Source organism: Equus przewalskii, chromosome 4 (assembly GCF_037783145.1).
Source record: "Equus przewalskii isolate Varuska chromosome 4, EquPr2, whole genome shotgun sequence".
Lineage (NCBI taxonomy): Eukaryota > Metazoa > Chordata > Mammalia > Perissodactyla > Equidae > Equus > Equus przewalskii.
Window position 1 is genome coordinate 70,497,683 of NC_091834.1, and position 18,571 is coordinate 70,516,253.

General features: G+C 39.8%; 1 long non-coding RNA gene across 5 annotated transcripts in view; it reads left to right on the forward strand.

Annotated features, from left to right (window-relative positions):
• LOC139083052 (uncharacterized) overlaps window positions 1-18,571 on the forward strand; it is a 114,005-nt gene that overhangs the window by 42,315 nt on the left and 53,119 nt on the right. For 2 of the 5 annotated variants that reach the window (XR_011539547.1, XR_011539541.1), the window contains exons 1-2: window positions 12,778-12,914; window positions 13,005-13,115. This is a non-coding gene — a long non-coding RNA (uncharacterized lncRNA). Of the gene's footprint in view, window positions 1-12,777; window positions 12,915-13,004; window positions 13,116-13,228; window positions 13,427-14,345; window positions 14,567-18,571 lie in introns of those variants that run through there. The other 3 variants (XR_011539543.1, XR_011539546.1, XR_011539548.1) reach the window with 3 other exon arrangements.

Below are 18,571 nucleotides of genomic sequence, written 5' to 3' on the forward strand. Positions count from 1 at the left end.
ACTGCCTAATCTGTGCCAATCCAGCTCCTGGTTCTGCTGTTCCTGATCAGCCTTACCCCATGTTAGCTACATCTTGGCACAGTTTCCTCTATTCTTAACCACACCCTCTCCTATCAACACAGTTTTCTCTGACCCTTTCTCCTTCTCTGCATGCCCGAAGCTTCCTGTGCATACATCAGTTGCATAGGATTGCACCTAATAGACTATTCTGTAATCATTGTCTATCTGCGTGTCTCCCTCTTGCACCAGACCTCTAGGCTAGAGCTTGTCCCTACTTTTTTCTACTTTGACACATGCTGGATGATTTTCCTTTTCTGACACACTCCCATGGATTTACGCAGATGATGGGCTGCAACAAAGGCAAGATAGGATGCAGATTATCTGCAGTTTGTGAATTGTAACTCCACCCCTTTTATTCCTACTGAAGAATGTGTATCATGATGCCAGTAAATGAGTACAAAGCTATTATAAGGAAAACTGAGGGGCTGGCCTGGTGGTGTAATGGTTAAGTTTGCATGTTCTACTTTGGAGGCCTGGGGTTTGCAGGTTCGGATCTTGGGTGCAGACCTACACAGCCGCTCATCAAGCCTTGCAGTGGCAGTATGCCACATACAAAGTAGAGGAAGACTGGCACAGATGTTAGCTCAGGGACAATATTCCTCAAGCAAAAAGAGGAAGATTAGCAACAGATGTTAGCTCAGGGCCAATTTTCCTCACCCACCCCCCAAAAGAATAACTGAATCTGTTCTAATGTTTTAAAGTAAATATTTCACCAACTTCAGCACTTGGTTATCAACAGTAAATTACTTGTGTTCACCCTTGGAGTTGGCTGCACTACCCCAAGGTGTTGTGAGAGTCTCTGCAGAACTGTGACTTCCTGAGAGCTGGAGCTCTATCGCAGTTGTCTCTGTAAACCCAGCATGTAGCATACTTTCTGACAATTGCAGGTGCTCAGTGTGTGTTTAATTGGTGACTGGTTGATGAATTATAAAATGAAATTGGTTTTTAAAAATTCCCTGGGTTTGCATAAAAACAAACAGGAGACTGAGGCTGACTATCTCCAGATATTTCTAGCTGTCTAAGAGCAGCTCCTAAGGCCAGAGTCCTTTAGAATTGGGTATCCTTTCACAATAGGACGATGATAGAGGTTACTGTTCAGGAGAAGTAAAATACAAAATAGCTAATGAGTTGGTCCACCCTGGAATGTTGTTACTTTTACACGCTAGTGAGAGGCTTCCATATCTTTTGGGTATCCATATGGAATTCACTAGGTGAATCCATAAATCTATTTCACAGTCTTTTGGCCAGATGCTCACATAACATTTTTAGGGTATTATTACTCCAAGGAGCTCACAATTGCAAACGGCACAATGTCAACAGCCTCTGTCTTAGAGAACATGGTTCTGATATTGTGTTTACTACTCTCTAACCTATGGCTTTAGCCTAGTCACCCTGCTTTGCTGAGGATTTATACTGGGGGTTGAATGAATAATTTCAAATCTCCTCATTGGCTCTAAGATTCTTGATTCTAACAAGTGTCAGAAGAATTTAGAAAGTATGTGGACAGACTGTCTCCCTATAAAATGAGAATAAAATATTGTAAAGTTTGATCAAAATCTTTATGTACCCTTCTGGGGAGGAAAGATTGGTGCCTCAGCCTCCAAATCACAGGAGATACTCAGCTCCCTTGTCTATTCCTATACAAAATGGGTACCTGGCTTGGAGTGGGGAAAACAAGGTAAGCACTGCCAGGATTTCAGATTTGCCACATGGCTGACACATATGGACTGTGTCTTGGGGTAGCTTCATAATTAGAGCCAGACGCTGTAGTTCAGGGAAGCATGGTAGGGTGTGAATTAGAACAGGGTGTAGACAGAGCTGTGCTTCTTCTTGGCATTTAGGATCCATGAGCCTGTCGGTGTCCTCACCAGTGTGTAAGATTTGCGACAGGGCACCCTATCTAACTTGAAAGAGTGGTGTGATGGGATCCAAAGCCAGTGGAAAGATGAGCCTTTGAGGGGTAGAGAGATACATTTTCCATTCTAACAGGAGAAAAGATGGAGAAGCAGGTAGGCGGGTTTCACATACGGAGGTGAGAATATGAGGAAATTCCTATCTAATGATGTCTATTTTCTCAGGAAGTATGAGTCAAAGTCATCAACTGAGGGTGAAAGGGAAGGGTGTGTAGGAAGTTTTTGGAGAGGGAAGGAGGTATGAATAACTGTCTTAGAGAGTGGGGAAGTGAGCTTACTGGGAAACGTTGTAGGCATTCCATCAAGTGTTATATGCCCATTTGAGATTTGTAATTTTGAACTTAAACAATGTCCTCTAGCATCGTTCAAGACACAGGAAGAGTGGATTTTCAGGTTCAACTAGGGTTTTGTTAGGATAGTACACTTGAAGGAGAGTGCATCAAAGGAGTGATAATCCTGATGAACCACAGCATCTAAGCTTGGAAAAAAGATAATTGAAGATAAGAGATGGATGTATTAGCAGTAGGTAGAAGGTCAAGATTGAAAATTGTAGCAGTGGAGGAGGTTGTTAATAAAATAAGTGATCTCAAAGAAAGAGAAGATGGGGGCTAGAAATGGGATGTTTGAAACTAAGATTATGGAAGAGATAATGACAGGACCCATGATATGGTTATGGGAATGGCTGGCTGTGATGGTGTGGAAGAAAAAGTCCCTGGAGTTGAGACAGCTAAGAAATTGAGACACTGGGGGTGTATGATGAGTCATCCAGGTGGATGTTCTTGTCACTAAGAATGATTAAAAAAACTAGGGGTGATAAGGAAGACTCTGTTTGAGGATCTAGGATCTAATCTTGTTGAAGGAGGAGGGGAGTAACTGGGAGAGAAGGTGATAGCGTTGAGGAGGTGGAACAGCTAGCATAGCTGGCTGGCATGAGCTTCAAAACAGTAGAATGAAGGGTGAAATGATTTGAGGTCACAATAGAAAGCATGGAAGATCATCTACCTTCTAACTCTTGCGTATGTGAGATATGAGAGAAAAAAAGAAAACACCTCTGTATGAGAAGATTGCCAGGGAAGCAATGCCCTTAGGAGATAGCCTGGCTTCATTTAAGGAGAAGAGGAGAAGAGAATGATCAGAGAAGATGTTGAAGATACAGTGTTTACTGATGATGAATTTTAGAGAATTCAAGAGGCACATTTGGAAGGGAAGATGGGGTGGAGTGCTGGATCAGAGTCAGGGATGTACAGGGAGCAGAATGGAGAAAACGGATGACCATGGAAGAGTGTTGGACTTCTAAAAGGGGAGGGAGAGAATCACAGATATGAGGTCTCCACCCCAGAGGGCCAAGAAGATCTCAGAACACTTAGCTCAGTAATAAGACATCTTACGAGACTTCCTTTTCTGAACATTAGAATTGTGGAAGCTTTTGGTAAGAGTAGCAGTAAAACAAGGCTCTGGGGCTCGTGCTTATTTTCAAGTTATAATTACGAACCTATGGGTCAGGTAGGACTTCTTTAATAAATGTACAGGTGGAAACATTTAGAGCTCAGAAAATGTTAAGGCATTGGCATTTGGAGACTAATGATGCACAACTGGTCGATAAGTGAAAATCACTGTTTTTTCTCCACGATAAGTTCTTCACTTTGTCCAAGTTTTCTGGAGGGACAACCGATGACTTTCATTAAATTCTCAAGGTTACCTTTCACCCCCAAGAGATTACCAATCACTGATCCACATGATCAATCAAACGTTGGGAGAGTTTTCTTTTTTTCTGAATTAATTGAAATTTAGACTGGATTTACCAAACTTTTTGTCGTCACTTGGACACAAAACTTAATCTTTAGTTTATATAATTGAGTTCTCTGTGAACTCTTGTTACAGTATAATGAGAAATACCACACAGAGGAACCTTAGTAATTTCCCGTAATTACTAAGAGACATTTTGCAACATATTGCACTTCATAAATCCATGAGTAAATAAACAAAGAGACCTGTAAACAGACAAGGGCATGTTGAATATGAATATGCTTGATTGCATAATAAAATATGTCGCTATGAACTACTTGGGATTTACATGAATAGTTTGACTAGTATGCTACACAAGAACAAACAGCTCATTAACAGACTTCATTGGAATTGGTGATAATTCTGACCTGCAGAATTGGGAGAAGGGTTATCTTTGCATTAGGAAAAATGCGTTTGATATGAATATTAATCATGTAAACAAACGAAGTAGATAGCTTATTTGAATGAAGTCCTTTAGTCCAATAAGCTATTTTCAAAAGCATTTGGAAAACTATATTTATAGTATTTGAATAATACCAATGAATTTGCTAATGACAAATGATTATTTAGTTACTAAAGAACTCATGAACATTTTCTAAGAAGCACAGCCCTGCTTCACTCCCCTGGCAGTTGGCAATGTGACTGGAGGTCTGCATGCTAGGAGCCCCAGACTTGCTCTCCCTCCAGTTAGAGTACATTTGTTACAGTTAATCCGATTTTAAGTCTCTCTTTCCTCTCACATCCATAAATATAAAAACAAGTGATAATTCTATTGTAAGAGATATTTTGACACAGATATTCAGGCTTGTGAGTTACTGAAACTAATAGTTTCCTTTGGCTTGTGATAATTTGAAATGACTTGAAATGATTAAATGATGGTTGAATAAATTAAAGTTTTAAGTCAAGGTTTCATTTTCCTATACTTAGAACAACAGGAGGTAAATCAAATCATATAATGTCATGAGGTAGAATAATAAAATTTGGAATACAAAATGAAACTACTTTTGTCATAGGAACTAGAGTATAAATTCCATGATGGCAGAGACCATATCTGTCTTTTATCCCCAATACTAGCAGAGGGCTTGGCTCATTGTCAGTGCTCAACAAATATTTTCTATAATGAGTGAATAAAATTTAACAAATAATTGACATTTTTGACAAATAGAAAACATTGACAGCTTGGAGAGACATTGTATTGTAAGTCATTTTCTTGTGTCTCAAACTACATAATTAAAGATGCATATGCAAATTAACCTGGTATATCGAATTAAGGGCTTTCTGACTAGTGTGCATTTTCTGACCCAATGATCAGCAAATACTATAACAATTACTTACTTATTTATATATGGATGCAGAAATACCAAATAGTCAAGCAAATCATGGTGTACCAACTGGATTTTATATCCAAAAAATCTTGTGAAAGAAATAATCTACTACAAATTTATTTCAAGAAAGAATAAATGGGAATCGCATTTAAAATGTAGTCATTAGGAATGAAAACCTTAAATACACTTTTTCTTCTTTAGGTTAATTAGGTCTGCAACTTGGAGCCATAGGCAATTCCTTAAATAACCAAGTTTTCCTACAGAATTAATAGACGCTGGCAGAATTTACAATTTGTCATATTACCCAATGTTGGTAGAGACCATATTCCTATTACTTTCTTTCCCTGTTTGTATGGATTTCATTAACAAAAATTCATTTGGAAAATGCACACAATAGGTGTTTAATAAATATTAAGTGAACAAATGAAAAAATGATGAAGAAAAATGAATTTGTGACCTATTTTTATACTTGAATGTTCTGGTTCATTCATTTAGTAAATATTTTTTGAGCGTGTAGTCTGTGGTAGGCGCTGTCCTAGGACTGCAGATACAGATAGATACAGTGGAGGCTAAGATCCAACCACTGTGGCAGTCACATCTTAGAGCAGCCCTGATGGAGTGCTTATTCAGTGCCTGGCAGAGTTTTAGTGCATCACATATATTAACTAGTTTAATCTTCACAACAGCTCCACACAGTAGGTGCTATTATTATCTATCTTCATTTACCAATAAAGAATCTGAGGCTCAGAGAGTTTGAGAAACTTGTTCATAGTCACACAATTAACTAGTTGATGGGTTCAAACCCAGGCAGTACAGCTCCAAAGCTGTCTCTGTGGTGTGTTTATGAGTAGGGGAGAAAGCGAAAGAAATAACATTTGGTGTTGGGACCCCAAATGGGCAACTACTCTACTAATGGGTGAAAGTTTTATCATAACTTAGTGTCCATTGTCAATCAAAGATCTTTCCACATGTATTGCTTGGATAATTGAGTAACTCTTCCTAGATATTGGGTAAAAGTTTTGGTGATAGTAGATAAGATTCTCAGACTAAATTTTCTCTTTATAAACTACTAAGACGATTCTCCCTGTCGTGATTATAATTTTTTAAATAAGAAGTATGATAATACATTCTGTCAATGTATTTTTCTTTCACAGTTTAATTCTAAAGATTTGAAAGAAAGAGGTCCCAAGAAAGAGTAACTGGAAGGATATAATGCCGTCTTAGACATTCCTAAGTAGGAGAAGAAGCTTTCAGATATTATATTTCCAAAGGAGTTACATTAAATCCATTTACTATAATACAAAGAAATCTGATTTTTTGCTTACTTTTCACACATTCTGACCTGCATCAGAGATTGCTTATTCGTAAAATCCATAAATACATACAGCTTCAGAGCTGTATTAAGATGCTAGCATCATGACTAGAGAAATGAAGAAGAGTGGAGTTGGGCTATTTGGTGGATGTCTAGCCTGCTAGTCTGAGAAGGTTAGGAGAGAAGAGTGGATTGAGACCAGTTTGAAAAGTAGACTGAAGGGGGCTGGCCCCGTGGCCGAGTGGTTAAGTTCGTGCACTCCACTGCAGGCGGCCCAGTGTTTCGTTGGTTCGAATCCTGGGCGCGGACATGGCACTGCTCATCAAACCACGCAGAGGCAGCGTCCCACATGCTGCAACTAGAAGGACCCACAACAAAGAGTATACAACTATGTACTGGGGGACTTTGGGGAGAAAAAGGAAAAAAAAATCTTAAAAATAAGTAAACCGAAGCCTCAAAAGGCTTAAAAAGAGGTGTGTGAAAAACAATAAAGAAAGGTGCTGAAGGATATATATTAATTAGCAAGATTGTGAGCTAATGTCACTAGGATGAGAGAACTAATAGTATCCTTAGAGAGACTTCTCTAGCTCTAAATTCCCGAGTACTCAGTGGGGAACAAACTGTTGCTGAAGCAAGAGGCTCCATGCCCCATTTACGTCCTCAGTCATCGACAGAACTGAAGCACTGGCTGGCGTCTTTCTCCATTCTGTAGGCAGAAGCGACTGAGCTGACAAACAGGGGCAGGAGGCTCAAAAATCACTTAACTGAGCCCAGACCAAACTGTATTTTTCTCTTAATGTTTGGAATAGGATTCAAAGTCCTTAAGATTTTACATTGTTTAGCCTTCAATAGATTTTCAAATGTATGACATTTAAAGTATGGGTCTGTGCCCTTGCTTTTCCATGATTGGGCATATTTATGAGGACAACTGAAACTTTAAATCTCCTACTTTCATTGTCAGTAAAAGCAGCAGAAATGATAGCGATAAAAAGTCTTGGCTTCTATTACTGAATCAATGACCAATCCGCTCATACCCAAGGAAGCTCATATGACGATAAGCAATGGTCTGTAACACCACTATCAGTAAAGGCCAGCCAGCAATTTTGTTACAACATCTTCTGAGGCAGCTTGTAATTTGGCTGTTTTAATTAAACCTCACCAGCCCAGATTGCAGAGGGAAAGTACTGGGAATTTTCCACTGAACTGTCACTCTAAAACAGTGTTCTTCTATGGATCTGATGTCAGAAATCATAACAGTATTTAATGCCAGATAATTGGCATAACAATGATCTTGCGTGACGGCTTGCGTGCCTGGGAAGTTAACGTTGAGACGCTTATTTGTCTCTTGAACTGTCAAGTCAACACACGCACCTTTTGCTTTTCAGCACTGCTATATCCTGGAGCAGTTGGCTGCAATCAGGAGTTAACTCAGTGTATGTCAGCAAGAGACTGGATTTGATTCCATTTCTTTCTCCTCCTTTTTTAACCTTAGATAAGGATAATGAGAATAATGGTAATGGTAAATTTACCAATACAAACGGGGGCCATAAAAAGCTAAATATTTAGAATATTTTCTTGGCTTAAAATTTGTGTGTTTAGGGAGTTTAGGATGGGTAAAGCAGGCAATAATGGCTACGGCTACCATTACCAAGGGTTTACTCTGTGCCTGGGTACTAGGCTAAAACTCTACCATTCCCTTATTTAAAACTTAGAACCATTCTATAAAGACAACAGCACTATTTCATAGGTGAGGAAATTTACCGAAGTTCCTCAGCCGGTAAACGGGGGTTTCATGATTTCAACTCAGGTCTGCTTAACGCTGGAGCCCATGTTTTGTTTTGTTTTTTCTGCTTTATCTCCCCAAATCCCCCCAGTACATAGCTGTATATTTTAGGTGCAGGTCCTTCTAGTTGTGGCACGTGGGACGCCGTCTCAATGTGGCCTGATGAGCAGTGCCATGTCGGTGCCCAGGATTCAAACCGGCAAAACCCTGGGCCACTGCAGCGGAGCGCAAATTTAACCACTCGGTCATGGGGCCAGCCCCTGGAGCCCATGTTTTAAACAATGATTATATCATAATGTTTCCCACCACAAACTACTCTCATCTCTGCCAAAAATCAAATTCTTTCACCATGAGTCCAAATTGGGGTGAGTTTTTTCTTATAGCCTTTTACCCCAAGGAAAAATATTTATTCTAGAGTGACATTTAAAAAAAAAGGTAGCGATAAATATAAAACACTCAATTCATCTGCTTTTAGCTTAAGAACAGTCATAAAACAACATAATTTTACACAAGTTAACATTATTATTTTTGTTTCACTTCTATATTTTGTCTAGGTGGGAGAGAGAAGTGAGGTGAGGGCAAGAGGAAATGGAAAGAAATGTAAAGGAAGGCCTGGGAAGTTGAGGGGAAAGGAAGGTTGGGGGGAATGAGGAAAGGGAGGCATGGAAACAATTCCTAGAAACAGTGGGGAGCAGTCCTGGGGAGACTTTTGTGCCATCTTTGACCATCGCCACTGGGAACTTTCTCCCATGTCTCTCTTTTAATCAAGATCTTTCTTTTAACATGATCAATTTCTTCCCTCCACTGGCTTAATCTTCTTTGCCTTCATAAATACACAGCTCTCTTCTAACATGGGAAAATCTTCCCTTGGTCTTGAGCCCTTTCTATCACTGGCTAAATTAGTGATTGACTTGAGAGAAAAGGTCTGAGCATCCATTTGCCAGGCATTAGCTGCTAGGTCCCAGGGTACAGAGTAACAGAAGATAGGGTTCTTTCCTTTTTATAAGCAAACTTTCTGAATGATTGGACATTAATCATTGGAAGGTAGATATCTAAGACCAAATTTTATAATGATAATTGACTCAATTAAGAATTAAAACCTGCCAAACTAGCTGATAGTGTCATATAGAAAGGTCAACCACCATAGTGATTGTTTTCCCTCTTTTCAACCACTTTTTTTTTTTGGTGGACTATAATCACCATCTTCATTTCCTTTCTGTCCAGTCATTATGACAGTTTGATGCAGACCTACCCCAGTCCTAAGCTGCAACATTGAATGTCACCAATTACTTGCATATTGAAAAATCAAATATTTCTTTTACCCTCATACTTTCTCTTCTTCCTATTGTACATATTATATGTATATAATGGATGATTTCCTTCACCTCTTCTCCCCACCTTCAAATTATTTCTTTCTAGACCTATAGCTCAAATATTCATTCCAGTCTAGAAGAGCTTTATCTCAAACAGGATAAGTTTGGTTAGAAAAGCTTTACCTTGAACTGTGTGAGCTTGGCTTGCTAAATTCGGGCCAAGCCACTCAATGAGAAGTTGAGATTATCTTCTGCTAAGTCATATCTTCAAGTCATAGATTTTATTCTTTCACATCTGGAACATACCTTCTACTGATGATGGTTCCTCTCCTAAAAGGAGATAAAGTCTTTATTGTGTGTAATTTTGAGGCGGGGGTAAATTATTTTACAATTGGTATGAATATATCAGAAGGAGACTTGAAGTTTAGAAATCTAATTTTTTGATATTCAATGACTCAGGCCCTTTGGCTGTCTTGGTATAAGGGATGGGGGTAGGGGTGGGGGAAAGCTCAACTTTGCTGGAAGTAATCGAGGCTGAATTCTAACTTTGTCCAATCTACCTTCTCTTACCTTAGGGGGAAGTCCACCAAATTCCCTGGATTTTACCATAAGAATCTTTCCTCTGGGCCTTCAACAACATCATCCTTCCTTTAAAGGCGTAGACTATCTGCTTAAACATCTGGTTACAGTCTCACATGTTTCTCAGATCTACTTTGTGTACCCTCATTGTGAAGTTACTTATTTTGGGAACTGAGAATCCTATGAAATTGGTTATCAAGTTTATTATAGAGCTATTTCCTCTTTGCCCTTCTCTGTTTAGAATTACAAAAGTTTACATTTTTTTTTATTGTTCCATGTGTTTTGTTTACTGACATAATAAAGAGATTTGCATTGCATCCATATAAAGAATAAATAAGTGGCTGAAAAGAGGGAAAACAGTTACTATGGTCATTAATCTATCTATATGACATTAAACAACTGGTTTGGCAGACTTCTATTCTTAATTTATTCAACTATCATTGTAAAATATGGTCTTAGATATTTACCAGCTCATGACTAATTTCTGATTCATAATCCTGCCTTTTATGACTATTTGCCTTTAGAAATTTTCCAATAGAAATGAAAGCTTGAAAAATGAATATAAACTAATTTGAAGAACCCAGAGCCCAGATGAAGGGAATAGAGCCAATTTATATAATGAGGCTCTAATTCATCCAACTTTAAAAGACCATACAACATATGGGCTCTTGGAGTCTTAAGAATATGGTTTAGACTTAGATTTGCTAGTAAATATTCACAGTTGCATTCATTATCTATAATTATTTTTCCAGTAGAGCTGGTGAGGTCTGAGTTTTAATAGTCATGGATAAAGAATGAGAAAAGAGATAACACATGTGAATACACTTACTGAACTGTAATGTCTATGTAATTGTTTATAACAACAGTTACTGTTTTAAGTACCTCTGAAAGTCAGGCTAACTCTCCATTGCTAAGGTAAGGAGCATGCAGTCAGTGGCAGATTGTATCAGTCCCCATCCAGTCAGGAGAAAAATGGCTCACTTAAACCAAGTAATGGAGGAGATTTTAATGAAAGGACTGTTTACAAAGATGTAGGCAAGGTAGGCAAGGTCAAAGTGAACCAGCAAGCATGATGAAACACTACGAGCTAGCAATAATAAGGAGCCATTATCTTCCTAGGCCTGAAGCAGCAAGACAAAAGATTAGTTACCAGAATGCAGAGAGAGAGAAAGCAGGTGTAGGAGAGTCTGTCTGACAGGTGTTGTGGCCTTTGGTAGAAGGAAGGGTGAGACCATGGCCAAGAGAACAGATACCTGGTCTCACTCTTCTCTCCTCACTTTAATCTTCTACTAATGCTTCCCATTGGCTGGTCCCAACTAGAGGCCAGAAGACAACACAGTTCATTGATGCAATTTATACAAATCAGCCTCTGGAACACAGGGCAGGGAAGAGAAGTTTGGAGAGTGAACTTGTTCTGGAAGAGAAAGAAATATATCCAGCTCACAAGCTAAGCCTGATATCTATTGCTGACCTCTATTCACTTGGGGTCAGTTAACTTTTATTGGCTCAGATATCAGCATCACTCCTTCCCTTGAATACCACTGATTACTTCCTTCTTGACAAATGGAATGTTTCTTTTACTCTCATACTTTCTCTTGTTTCTTTTTGTACATACTGGTCATCTCCTCTACCTTTTTTCCACCTCAAATTTATTTCTAGAACTATAGCTCAACTCTCCATTCCAGTCCAGAAAAGCTTTATTCTGAATTGGATAAGCTTGGCTCCCTAAATCTGGGACAAGCCACTCAAAGGGAATTAAGGTTCTATCTGATTCTTTTCCCCAAAAGACTATGTAACACTTACAAGGGATCATTGCCTTGGGTGGGGAGTTGGACCATGACTTCTAAAGTCTATGACTATTACGAGTTAGAAACATGACAATATTGGCATCATGCCAAGGCACACACTAGCTGTCTTTATAGATCACTATCTGCTGTACCAACCTCTCCTGAAAACTGTCAGGCAAATAGGAAAAGGAAAAAACAATTTTTTTTCTGAATTTATACAGGAACTTCTAATCAGGAAGTGTTAAGCTGTTAGAAGATGTTAGTGTATTTAAAACACACCTTGTGACGGTATCCAGCCTTGTTGACTTCGTCTTGGTGTGAATAGAGTCCATTGAATAATGGCTCTGGGCAAGTTTACCAACACACTTTGCCAAGATGACACTACATTTAAGGACACATAGTTTCAACCCTGCTTTCTCTTTGCTCTCATCTTTCACTATTCTCTCCAACATTCATTGTGCATGTGCACACACCCAGACATACACCCACAGATAGACATACTCCATACCAGCATAATTCCTTCTTAACTCTTCTTAACCCTGCTCCTCCTGCCAGGAACACTCTTTCTGCTCCTTGTATTTTTCCCATCCTGCCACTCATCATATTCTATTATATTTGCTTATTAATGACATTAAGTTGTGAACACCCTGAGAGCAGGGGCTATTTCTTACTTATTTGTCATTTTATCTCCAGGACCTTGTCCAATACCTGGCATATAATAGCTTTTCATTGTCTGTTGAATTAATAAATAAATGAAATAGCAATGGGAAAAGTTTTATTCACCAATATTTATCCTAAAGTTAGTGCTGCTTAGGATGATCTCATTTGTAATTGGGAAGGAAAATTGGAAAGTGTCTGAATAAGTCCCAAGGACAGTTTAGTTCCTGAATGAGCAGCAGAACAGTAGACAGTGCATTGCATTGTGACGGCGCTGGATTGCCAGACAATTGTGAGGAAACTGGCTGTACCAGTGCTTCTCAGATTAGATGCCCATCAGAGTCCCTTCAGGTTACTTGCCACAATTATCGAAGCCAGACCTGCCTCCCAAACCTTCTGAGTCAGCATCTCTGCGTGGCGGAGGGGGGAGGGGTTGGGGGGGAGGGCCTCTGAGAATCTGTGTTTTATAATCTGCCACCTCCATCCCCAGGTGGTGGTTCTGGTGCACACTCAGGCAGGAGAAGCTTTGCTCAACGCGTGAACGGTCTTGAAGCTCCCGAAGGACTTGTGATCTTGTCATGGGCATGAGTCCTCAACATCCGTAAGTTTGTAAATGATATTTGTAAATATTCAGTTTTATGTTTTAATTTTTTATGACTTGCAGGCTTTCCCTTAGGGAGGTGTTTAATTTTCTTTGGCTGTTTTGTATTGCAGGGTCTTATTCACTTGATTAATTTTTAATCGGGGAATCATGCTGAGCTATTTCCAGACTATGAGTGGAGGCAGCTCTGTACTGCTGTCCCAGTGGAATTCTGATTAATGCACTTTCTCTCTGGTCCCTGTGGACCACCAATTTCCTGGTCCTCCAACTATATTTGTTCTGTTGAGAGGGAGGCAGCAAGTTGGAGAAAGGTAAGCACAGCTGAGTGAGGTTGAGGTATGCAGGTGGCAGAGTGTTAAGACCTACTTTTGCATGCCCGTAGGTATGAATTTACTTGTGTGTTTCCATAAAATCATCCAATATAATTCTACCTCTTTGTTTTCACTTGCCTTTATTGGAAAATTGCTTTCTGTAAAATTAAGCATTTAACTTCATCAGAGACGTATGCTAAAATTTCCTAATATGTATCCCAGCCTGGAAAATGGCTGTTAGAGTCGTTTTTGTTAGCTGGTTTTGCTGATTCTTCTATTTAGGCTTGTTATTGAAGCCAAGTGAGTCATTTTCCCATAACAGCTCATAATAACTCAACAAATGATCTTCAGAACGCTCAACAGACCTCTGCTGACAGTTACCTGGTGGACTCACTGTTTCTCCTTGTGAGTCACATTTTACATCTTTGTACAAAGCTGCACGAAAATATTAGATACAAAAGCAGCATGACACCTAAGTTCCCAGAAAGATAGGGTGTTGGTTATCTGTTGCTGTGTAACAAATTACCACAGAATTAGTGGTTTGAACATCACTGATTTATTAGCTCACGGTCCTGTGGATTAGAAGTCTGACCAGAGCTCGACTGGGTTCTATGGTTAAGGTCTCACAAAGTGGAAATCAAGGTGTTGGCCTTGTGGGAGAGGGGGGGAGGGTCTCTTATCCAGAGGCTCTGGGGAAGAATGTGCCTCCATACTCATTCAGGGTGTTGGCAGAATTCAGTTCCTCTCTGTTGTGGGACTGAGGTTGCCATTTCTTTGCTGGCTGTTGGTTGGGATCTCTCTTAGCTCTTAGAGGCTGCTCTCTGGTCCTTGCATGCGGTCCCCTCCATTTTCAGAGCCAATAATGGTGCATGGAGTTCTTTTTCATGCTTCAAGTCTCTCTGATTTCACCCTCTCCTGCCAGTCAGAGAAAATGCTGCTTTTAAAGGGCTCAGGTGATTTAGTTCAGGCCCATCCATGTATCTTCTATATCTTAAGGTCAATTGATTTGGGACTTTACATGTTAAAAATCCCTTTACAGCAGTACCTAGATTAGCATTTGAGTAAATAACTGGGGGACAGGAACCTCTGGAGTCCATCTCAGAATTCTGCTTAAAACAGACGGGGACATTATTTTAAATGGTAAGACAATTCTTATACTTTACAAATACGTAATTTATATTATTCAATTTTAATTAGCTGATAATATGGCTGCTATCTTTGGGAAAAATACTAGTTGTGTCAGTGTATTATAACATGTCTGCATTTTACGTAAGCCAAAAATCAGAGCACAAGGATGTATGATCTTTTACTGAATTTAAAGGTATGCTTCCTCTTGAGTTTTGAATGAAATAGCTCATGTCTACAGGCAGAACTTTCAGGTCATCTAAATGCACACTCCAATGCTGAAGTCTACTAGGAATTTCTATAGTTTGATAATTATGTGCTAGGCCTGAGGCCCCATTCTTTCCTAAGTCTCAAGTGTCAAGAATTCAATTATGACCCAAGATAGCTAAGGCAAAACCCCTGTCCTGATTGGTGTATCTTATGTTTAAACCACAAACATTTAATGAAAAGTCCTTTTCCTGACCATTTCCATAGTCCAGCTAGCATGTCGTATCAAAGTATTTAAAGTTCTTGCTAAATGTATACTGTACTTTTTGTTTTCTTCAATAGCATAGAGTAGCAAGTGAATGGGATCTGTTTGGGATAATATACTTAAAATCGGTGAGAGAAAATAGTTTTTCCTATAAGTGGTGTCATCAGACCTGGGTCAAAGATTAGCATGTATGGTTGAACTATGGATTTGCTTATTGACATTGGGATCAAGAACAAAAGCTATAGCAAGGTGTGCAAAGAAGAGGGGAGACGCAGGAGGTGGATGAGACCAGGAAAGTGCCCAGGGGATGACTGCTCAGCACAACTAAGGGCTGAAACAAGATGAACTGTCCAAACTGGTCAGAGTGAGGTTGTGCTTCTATATCTGTGCACACCCTGAAGCCTGAGTTTGAAGCAAGGCAATGAGTCAGACTAGAAAGAGTGCAGGAACCAGGAGAGCACAGGTAATGGAGACCAGTGGTTCTTAACTTCTCATAAAACCTATTGTCCTCCTTCCTCAAAAGAACACATACATGAAACCACACATACTGTTTTATATTTAATTCTGGACCACATAGGGACTGGGACTCTGTGTAGATGTTTAGATCAACAGCACCCAATACAGGCTCCGGAGTTTGGGTGGAGACCCAGAACACAGGGACCAGCTCTGAATCAGCCACCAGAACCCTAATGTGGCAGCCTGAGTAGAAGGCGCCAAGATCCTTGATTCTGAAGTTACCCCATTCTTTCACCAAGAACCTCCTTATACCCCCTGGTCACTCAGAAGCTAGTCTTGTGGTGCAACCCCTACAAAGTCTAGAAGGAGTGAATTTAGGGGATGGCCTTGGGCTTGTCAGATAGAAAGAAGGAGAGTCCTAATATCTAGATTGTATTCTCAAACAGATCTAATGGATACTTAAATTGGAACTACATTTTTTTTCTTTAAAGATTCTTACTTTTCTTACACATTTCTGACACCTTTATGATACAATTCTCAAACCTGCCCATCTGAGAAAATTGTTAAAAGGCTTTTTAAGCTGGAAGTTCACATAAGCTTATTTAGTTTACGTTCCTGAGTATTTAAATTATTAAGGAGGAGCCTCAAGAAATTGTTGAGTGAGATTGGTGCCTAATAATTGATGAAATACAAATAACTTTGAACTGGAAAGAGAGCAATGGCAGAGTTAGTCTCTAAGGCAAGATAGTCAAGAGAAAGCATTTAAAAAATATTGTTTGGGTTTTGTCCAGGAATATTTGTCAAAAAGTCACTGAAGTTAGAGTTCTAAGATGTCAGTCTTTCCTCTTCCCTTTATCAAATCTATAGGTGGAAAAACTAGGCAGGTTGAGAAATTCATTAGTGAAGAGTATCTACTCCAGAGAGGCCTGAGAATTACACACGTAGATTGTTCCATTAGAGGGGACCATCCAGGCCTGTACGCACCTTGTGCTCAATGGAGACCCAGTGTTTCAGTTATTCTTCCTGACTGGTATCACCATCAGTGGCTGAAACTTAGTTTCAAGAAGAAATAGTTTGGGGAATTTTAGGCCACTAAGCATGTTGTTGGAGCCAGAACTGAAGGTTGGTCTGTGTTCCAAGTTTAGCTCCTCTTTAGGAAGGAAACACTGCTGCTACCTATGGACATCTCAAATGTGTGAGACTCCTTCGTAGGTAGGGCACTCATGTGCAAGGACAGATCCCAGGAAGGGACTCTGGAAATGAGGCTGTTTGGGGGAAATCTATTTCAAATGAATGTGTTTGGAAAGCTCTAACTACTCTTACTTCTAGTGAGTAATCATTTGCATTGAACATGAGTTAATAAGTGGGAAATATAATTCATAAATCATTTAATATTTGTTATCCTTTCTGTGTGTGTGAGCATGTGCATATTTACAATCCTAAACCACATATGTATTCAGGGTGCAGTGTTCTTAGCTGCAATATTTCGTTGATGGCTACAACTCTGTGAGGTAGGCAGGAAAGTTATTAATATTCTTATCTTTAAAAGATGCTTAACTGAGGCAGAGAGGGATAAAGTAACTTCTCAAAGTTACGTGCGTTATAGATGGCAGGCGTGGGATTTGAACCCTGTCTCCTTACTCTAGCATATTTGCAGATGTGCTTATGCTCCACCATCCTCAGGAAAGGTGCTCTATGATTTGTTTTTTCAGAAGTGATGGTAAGATTGTGCTTTTTAGTGGTGCCCCTTAGGAGCACCAGTAGCAATACCCATGTCAGGAGTGAGTGGCACAGCCTGTGCATCTGAAGTGGGGCTTTTATTCCGATGGCATTTAACTGGCATATTATGGTGATCAAAACCATGTCCTATTCAACATTAGTAGATGAATACAAGCCAACACCAAAGGAATGCCTAGAATGGTGCCTTACACTTGTTAGACACATAAACATATTTGTTGATTTGACTACTGTTCCTAGTATTACATATATGATTGAAAATTCTATAGAGTGGGTTTTGTCAAAGAGTTCACTTATTTACTCATTAATTCAACAAATATTTAACCAGCAGCCAGTCTATGCTTGGCATTGCTCTGGGCTTTAGGAATTTAGGACGTAAGACCACAGATTCCTGCTTTCACGGAGCTTATAGTCTAGTATGGAGAGACAGATACTTAATAAGAAAAGGTCATGTATGATGAGTGATCCAAAGAAAATGTAAATGATTAAGGTGATAAAATGGCTGAGCTGGGGAGTTGGGGGGTCTATTTCAGAAAATTCTTCTCTGAGGAGTTAACATGTATGCTGAGACTTGAAAGACATGAATGTGCTGATCTAGGGGGATGAGCTTTCTGGGAAAGGACTCTTAGAAGTTAATAAGCTAGGTGTGTTTGAGGGACCAGAAAACCAGAGTGCTGGGGTCCAGCTCCAGCCGAACAGGGTCTCCTGAGGGATGGACGGCTTTGGCAAAGGAGGAGGCAGTGAGACAAGGAGTTTGGTGTCCAAGTCTAACTTTATTTTGTGTATGTATGATTTATATAGGGCTCAGGGTACGCAAAGATGATTTCATGAAACAGTACTGGGCTCGCGAAAGGGGGTTTTTGTAAGGTAAACAATAGTCCTAAGAGCAATTGATTGCAAGGTAGACAATAGTCCTAAGAGCAATTGATTGTGTGTAGACCTGGGGGAAGTCAAGCTTCTGCCTAAGAGTAATTGATTGTGTGCAGGCCTGAGGGGAGCCAAGTTTCTGTAATTCTTTACTTCAAGGAGGCCACCCCCTGCGGCCTCCTGACTCAGTGGGCCGTGGTAACCGCCGTCCTCCTACAGAGATCTGTGGGGGCTACAGATTTCTTTGTTCCCTCTCCACTCCCATTGCTCTACCTAACCAAAGGACGGGTCAGAATGTTCTTTCCCTAGAAGATGTTTTTTCCCCAGAACTTTCCCTAGAATATTGCATTGTATCATTCTCATTCCCAGGGCCGGGCTGACTTCCCCTGAAATAACCCCAGGTGTAGAACAGAGTGAGCAGAAGCAGAAAAGTCAGAAGTACCAGGGAGACTCGTTGCAGGGGCACCCTGGTAGAATCCCTTGAGGGT